The sequence below is a fragment of the Lolium perenne genome, chromosome 1, assembly GCF_019359855.2.
Source record: "Lolium perenne isolate Kyuss_39 chromosome 1, Kyuss_2.0, whole genome shotgun sequence".
NCBI lineage: Eukaryota > Viridiplantae > Streptophyta > Magnoliopsida > Poales > Poaceae > Lolium > Lolium perenne.
Window position 1 is genome coordinate 109485404 of NC_067244.2, and position 7366 is coordinate 109492769.

The window sequence follows — 7366 nt, forward strand, 5'->3', positions numbered from 1 at the left end:
ACACTTCCTCAAGCATCAAGAACACAAGTGCTATTGCTCCCAAGGATCCTCCTAAGCAAATGAAGAGTGCCTTCAAGACAACAAGCTTCAAGCCGGATCAATCAACTATGTCCTCCAAAGCTTCCACGGGATCTAGTAACATCACATGCTTCAAGTGTGGAGCTCAAGGACATAAATCATTTGAATGCAAGAACACAAGAGTTATGATAACTCGAGATGATGGAGATGTGGTGTAGTGACCTCACCCGCTAGGGTGCCGATCCCTGTATAACAGTGCTAGTCCCGGATCGAACTGCTAGCACACACAGTTTAAGATGTAATACCAAATAGCAAAGGTCAATATTACATCGCATGATCCAGTAAAATAAAATAGTTCATTACAACTTGCATAGCTCCCAGCTAGCACTTATTCAGAGTTCACAACGGTAAAGTAAAACTTAAAGCATGGAGCCATCTGTCTTCATGATGCCACAGGCAGACATGTTGAGCGAAGACTCGTGATCCTAATTCATTGATTCCTTAGTCAGAAAATAACCTGCAACATGAAACGTTGCAGCCACAAAGGGTCAATACACTTGAATTGTATTGGCAAGATGTCACTGTTGGGTGGGCGTAAAAGACACCTAACAATTATATGCATATTGCAACATGGTCTTCCTTCGGCTTAACTCTGTATGTATCAAAATGAATTCTTGTTATAGAATCCCTATACATAATACTAGCACACCAAGGGGTACCAATGTAAGGAGGATCTCCTATACATGATGCTAGTCCACCAATGGAGGTACCAATGTAAGGGTGAATTGCCTGTACATAATGCTAGTCCACCTACGGCAGCACCAATGTAAGGGTAAGCTCCCTATACATAATGTTAGTCTGCCTACGGTAGTACCAATGTAAGGATAAGTTGTCTATACATAATGCTAGTCCGCCTACCGTAGTACCAATGTAAGAAACTCTAGCTATTTACGATTCCTTAACGAGAAAAAAATGTCCATTCTCTTTGATTTCTGGACGGCGATCCCCACTAGTATTCACCATGCAAACGCCCCCATCATACCAATATGTCTAGGTTTTTCGTGAACCAAGTTGTTTTCATTATGGAAAACATATCTTTTTACCTCATCTAAAATTGACATGATATCTCAGTCACGTATCTATCCACATATCTAGGAAACTCTACTTACGGTGAAAAAGGGAAATCAAATCATAGCAAGACACATAGCGTATATAATAAAAATAATCCTACACATGCACTACTAGTGAAATCCTAGAATATATTTAGCAAACTGTAGGACAGTGAAAAAGTGACACTTGCCTTAGCGAGGGGATGAGTTGGTACACTCTTCGCAAAAACACTCGTTGCGATCGGAGCAACCACAATCTACAAACATAATATTTTCACTCCATAAACACATAGCAACACATATACAATCACAAATAGGAATATGAACGCAATATGTGGATTAAACATGAACAACAAACTTAATATGTTCTCTGGTTTCAACTATATGCATGATGCTATGGTACAATTTTAATGTTGTTTAAACTATTAAAAACATTTTCTATCACTAGAAAAGGTATATACAACTAAACAAATACCACAAATAAAATAAGCAGGGCCACATTTTTCTTGTTATAATATTACTGTACAGAGGGTTCCTTTTCTGCTAATCTCAAAAGAAATCACTTAAAAATAATTGGTGGAACTATTTATATAGCCAACATACTCTATTTGAGTTTCTGCAAAAACTGTGTAAAAATATGATGTAAAAGTGCAATATTATGTGTCTACTGTATTCTACGTATTTTTATGAATCCAGGGACACGAAGTTTTCTAAATTTGGACTAACAGAACTTAAGTTATGATTTTCAGAAGTTTCTATGTTTCCCTGACCATAATATTCGAAAATATAAACATGTATGACATGTGGCAGGTTTCTATTCGAGGATACCCCTTCGTTTAAGTGATCAGATTTAGGCCTTAGGATCAACATCATGTGGTTGCAAGTGAATTGAACAAAGGTGAGAAAAAAAAAAACATGAACGCAGCTACCTACAGACTAGTTCATGGAACACCTTGGTGCGAACATCGGCATTGCCAATTCTAGGCTCTATACAAAAGATTTCATAATGGTGAGTTATACAAGCTGAAGCGCGCCGTCGAGAAGAGATGGTGAAGAAAACGTGGACGTCAGGTTCGCCGGAGTCCCTCGCCGGAAAACTGTCCCGTGGACTCACAGACGAAGATGGCGCCGTTGCTGTGGTGCATCAAAAATCACGAAACAAAGACTGAGATGTGCGCAAGGACGAAATAAGATGTTTGGAAGAAACTAGAGATCAAAAGGTGGACCGTGCTCACCCCAATCGACGATTTACCGCGAACATGTGAGGTCAAATTCGAGCAGCCTGGTGGCTCTTAGGATGTGCCGTTTGGGGGGAAATGAAGAGGAGGATATGGGGCTTAAGTAGCAACAAACGGTGCATCAATTGGTGACTTAAAACGTTCAGAATCAATTTGACAAGAAACGCCAGAAACTGATGCGGTCGTGCGTGGTGTCATTGCTGGAACTTGAAGAAGATGGTGATGTGGCAGTAGGGCCCACACATCAAACAGTAAAAAAAAACAAAACTAAAAAACGTGGGGTTCTGGCTTAATTGTTAGCTGATGCGTGACTTGAGTTGGCTTTGGCCACTCGGCCAAGTTGTGAGCGCAGGCGGGCCTGGCTGGCTAACTTGGTTGGCCAGTGTCCCGTTCGTTGATTCCTTTTTTTTTTATTACCAAATCTCTTTTCTATCTCCTATTTTAGTATTTGGAAAATAATTTAACAAATCTAATTTGATTAAAAGTAGGTCAAAACAAGTCAGAAAAATTTAAATAAAATATCAGTGAATTTCTTATTCAATGAATAATATTTTGGAATCATTTTTAAAACAATTTGAAAAAAAATTCGAATTTGGCACAAAGGCTTATATGGCTTTATTTGCATTACTTCAGGTTTTAGGTTTCTTTATGAAATTTGAATTTCGTTCAAGTTTTCCTAGGGAATGCAAGGATGCCATGATGCTTAGGAATGCAATGCATGTTTTTTTAAACTCCATTTTTGGGAAATAGTTCTAAGTAACACCAAAAAAAATTATTTCATTGTAAATTTTAAATCAAGACAACCAACCAAGCTTAAATTTTATTTTTATTTCACATTCCAAAATTTGGAAAATTTTGGGATGTGACAGACTACCACCCTTAAAAGGAATCTCGTCCTCGAGATTCGAGAAAGGCTAGAAAGAAAGATGGGTATGGGATATGTTGGGGTGGGCTACCACCCTTAAAAGAATATTTTTGTAGGTAGTCTTAGGTCTTGGGTTTAGGATAAGCTCATCTTGGATATGACTTGGCACATCCGAGGATATGACTTGACCTGAGGTCATCTTTTGAAAATATCTATGGCTTATGGCTTCTGAACTAATATCCAATAGGCGAATGTTTATTCACATATAGTGATCAACATATCTCTCCAAAGTGAGTTGAGTAGGCTTTTCCTCATGGTTGGCTTCTAATCCCTATGGACTGGTGGTCGAAGTACTTTTGATACTGACGGGTCACTCTTTGGGTCAATCGGAAGACCAAGATGAGAGGACTTCACGACATTGATCATCTTTGTTTATTGATGTCTTCGACAACAACCTTCCACTACTCTTCATCTAGTGGATAGATCTTCTATCTCGCTGTAGTCCTACGCTTGGCAGCACTTGCCTACTATAAGGGTATAATATTTCTCCACTCTAAGGTTTAGGCTTATCATCGACGTCTCTTTTGTAGGTATGTCTCTCTAGATTCGCAAAGTCAACATTACGAAAGCGAATAATAAGAGTAAGTAGGAATGGTGATCAATCCATCCTGCACCCAGATCATTACTTCGCATTTGATTTGTTGAATCTCGTATTCTAACACTTGGTCAACCTCACCAGTTTGATAAAAAAACAAATTCCATGGAGAATTGAATCAATGTTTCAATCCCCATTATTGATCTGTTTTGAAAACATTTCTATCGATCCTTAACTAGGGTTTTGCGTATCTCAAACTATATCCTTTCTCACCCTGATAGGAAATATCAGGGTTGGTTTCACTACTGTTGTCTTCATGGCGAGTTGCCGAGAAAATATTCTCTGGGTTGGGTATAGATGAGAATAGATAGAAAGGTTCTAAAGAAGGTTCCTACCCAAACACAACATATCAAGGCAATTTAGCAAACAACAATCATCTAACAAGCATCAAGCAACATAACACAAACACAACCAAACTAGTATGGTCATACCTCAATTTGGTAAGATCAGTACTTTCTTACGATATCGCTGGTTCAATAAAAGAAAATTAATGGTGGTCCGGTCTATTTCTATTTTGGACTTGAGTGCTTCGAGTTCTTCTTCTACTTCCTTTAGGTCTTCAAAGATTGGACGTCTAAAAGATGAAGATTTTTTTTCTTTTGAAGATGAAATAGGTGAGAATACCAGGAAACCAATTTGCAAACATTTCTTTTCAAATAGAAAAGGGACTAGATAGATAAGATGGAATTTCATCCTAAGGTCTTCCTATTTCTAATCCAAACCTAGGGTCACGAACCTAAGGGCAACACAGTGCTCTGATACCATCTGTAGTGACCTCACCCGCTAGGGTACCGATCCCTGTGTAACAGTGCTAGTCCCGGATCGAACTGCTAGCACACACAGTTTAAGATGTAATACCAAATAGCAAAGGTCAATATTACATCGCATGATCCAGTAAAATAAAATAGTTCATTACAACTTGCATAGCTCCCAGCTAGCACTTATTCAGAGTTCACAACGGTAAAGTAAAACTTAAAGCATGGAGCCATCTGTCTTCATGATGCCACAGGCAGACATGTTGAGCGAAGACTCGTGATCCTAATTCATTGATTCCTTAGTCAGAAAATAACCTGCAACATGAAACGTTGCAGCCACAAAGGGTCAATACACTTGAATTGTATTGGCAAGATGTCACTGTTGGGTGGGCGTAAAAGACACCTAACAATTATATGCATATTGCAACATGGTCTTCCTTCGGCTTAACTCTGTATGTATCAAAATGAATTCTTGTTATAGAATCCCTATACATAATACTAGCACACCAAGGGGTACCAATGTAAGGAGGATCTCCTATACATGATGCTAGTCCACCAATGGAGGTACCAATGTAAGGGTGAATTGCCTGTACATAATGCTAGTCCACCTACGGCAGCACCAATGTAAGGGTAAGCTCCCTATACATAATGCTAGTCTGCCTACGGTAGTACCAATGTAAGGATAAGTTGCCTATACATAATGCTAGTCCACCTACGGCAGTACCAATGTAAGGGTAAACTCCCTATACATAATGCTAGTCCGCCTACGGTAGTACCAATGTAAGAAACTCTAGCTATTTACGATTCCTTAACGAGAAAAAAATGTCCATTCTCTTTGATTTCTGGACGGCGATCCCCACTAGTATTCACCATGCAAACGCCCCCATCATACCAATATGTCTAGGTTTTTCGTGAACCAAGTTGTTTTCATTATGGAAAACATATTTTTTACCTCATCTAAAATTGACATGATATCTCAGTCACGTATCTATCCACATATCTAGGAAACTCTACTTACGGTGAAAAAGGGAAATCAAATCATAGCAAGACACATAGCGTATATAATAAAAATAATCCTACACATGCACTACTAGTGAAATCCTAGAATATATTTAGCAAATTGTAGGACAGTGAAAAAGTGACACTTGCCTTAGCGAGGGGATGAGTTGGTACACTCTTCGCAAAAACACTCGTTGCGATCGGAGCAACCACAATCTACAAACATAATATTTTCACTCCATAAACACATAGCAACACATATACAATCACAAATAGGAATATGAACGCAATATGTGGATTAAACATGAACAACAAACTTAATATGTTCTCTGGTTTCAACTATATGCATGATGCTATGGTACAATTTTAATGTTGTTTAAACTATTAAAAACATTTTCTATCACTAGAAAAGGTATATACAACTAAACAAATACCACAAATAAAATAAGCAGGGCCAAATTTTTCTTGTTATAATGTTACTGTACAGAGGGTTCCTTTTCTGCTAATCTTAAAAGAAATCACTTAAAAATAATTGGTGGAACTATTTATATAGCCAACATACTCTATTTGAGTTTCTGCAAAAACTGTGTAAAAATATGATGCAAAAGTGCAATATTATGTGTCTACTGTATTCTACGTATTTTTATGAATCCAGGGACACGAAGTTTTCTAAATTTGGACTAACAGAACTTAAGTTATGATTTTCAGAAGTTTCTATGTTTCCCTGACCATAATATTCGAAAATATAAACATGTATGACATGTGGCAGGTTTCTATTCGAGGATACCCCTTCGTTTAAGTGATCAGATTTAGGCCTTAGGATCAACATCCTGTGGTTGCAAGTGAATTGAACAAAGGTGAGAAAAAAAAAAAACATGAACGCAGCTACCTACAGACTAGTTCATGGAACACCTTGGTGCGAACATCGGCATTGCCAATTCTAGGCTCTATACAAAAGATTTCATAATGGTGAGTTATACAAGCTGAAGCGCGCCGTCGAGAAGAGATGGTGAAGAAAACGTGGACGTCAGGTTCGCCGGAGTCCCTCGCCGGAAAACTGTCCCGTGGACTCACAGACGAAGATGGCGTCGTTGCTGTGGTGCATCAAAAATCACGAAACAAAGACTGAGATGTGCGCAAGGAAGAAATAAGATGTTTGGAAGAAACTAGAGATCAAAAGGTGGACCGTGCTCACCCCAATCGACGATTTACCGCGACGGTACTGCGAACATGTGAGGTCAAATTCGAGCAGCCTGGTGGCTCTTAGGATGTGCCGTTTGGGGGGAAATGAAGAGGAGGATATGGGGCTTAAGTAGCAACAAACGGTGCATCAATTGGTGACTTAAAACGTTCAGAATCAATTTGACAAGAAACGCCAGAAACTGATGCGGTCGTGCGTGGTGTCATTGCTGGAACTTGAAGAAGATGGTGATGTGGCAGTAGGGCCCACACATCAAACAGTAAAAAAAAAAAAACAAAAAAACGTGGGGTTCTGGCTTAATTGTTGGCTGATGCGTGACTTGAGTTGGCTTTGGCCACTCGGCCAAGTTGTGAGCGCAGGCGGGCCTGGCTGGCTAACTTGGTTGGCCAGTGTCCCGTTCGTTGATTCCTTTTTTTTTTTTTATTACCAAATCTCTTTTCTATCTCCTATTTTAGTATTTGGAAAATAATTTAACAAATCTAATTTGATTAAAAGTAAGTCAAAACAAGTCAGAAAAATTTAAATA

The 7366-nt window shown here is 38.7% G+C and overlaps 2 long non-coding RNA genes across 2 annotated transcripts; both read right to left on the reverse strand.

The window, feature by feature from the left end:
- Positions 1-289: 289 nt before the first annotated feature.
- LOC139830836 (uncharacterized) lies at positions 290-1388 on the reverse strand. Its single transcript, XR_011744328.1, has 2 exons — positions 1319-1388; positions 290-535 (listed from the first exon to the last, which is right to left on the reverse strand). It is a non-coding gene; the product is annotated as an uncharacterized lncRNA (long non-coding RNA).
- Positions 1389-4709: 3321 nt separating this feature from the next.
- Positions 4710-5859, reverse strand: LOC139830851 (uncharacterized). The gene is made up of 2 exons (XR_011744347.1): positions 5790-5859; positions 4710-4955 (listed from the first exon to the last, which is right to left on the reverse strand). It is a non-coding gene; the product is annotated as an uncharacterized lncRNA (long non-coding RNA).
- Between the last annotated feature and the right edge of the window lie 1507 nt (positions 5860-7366).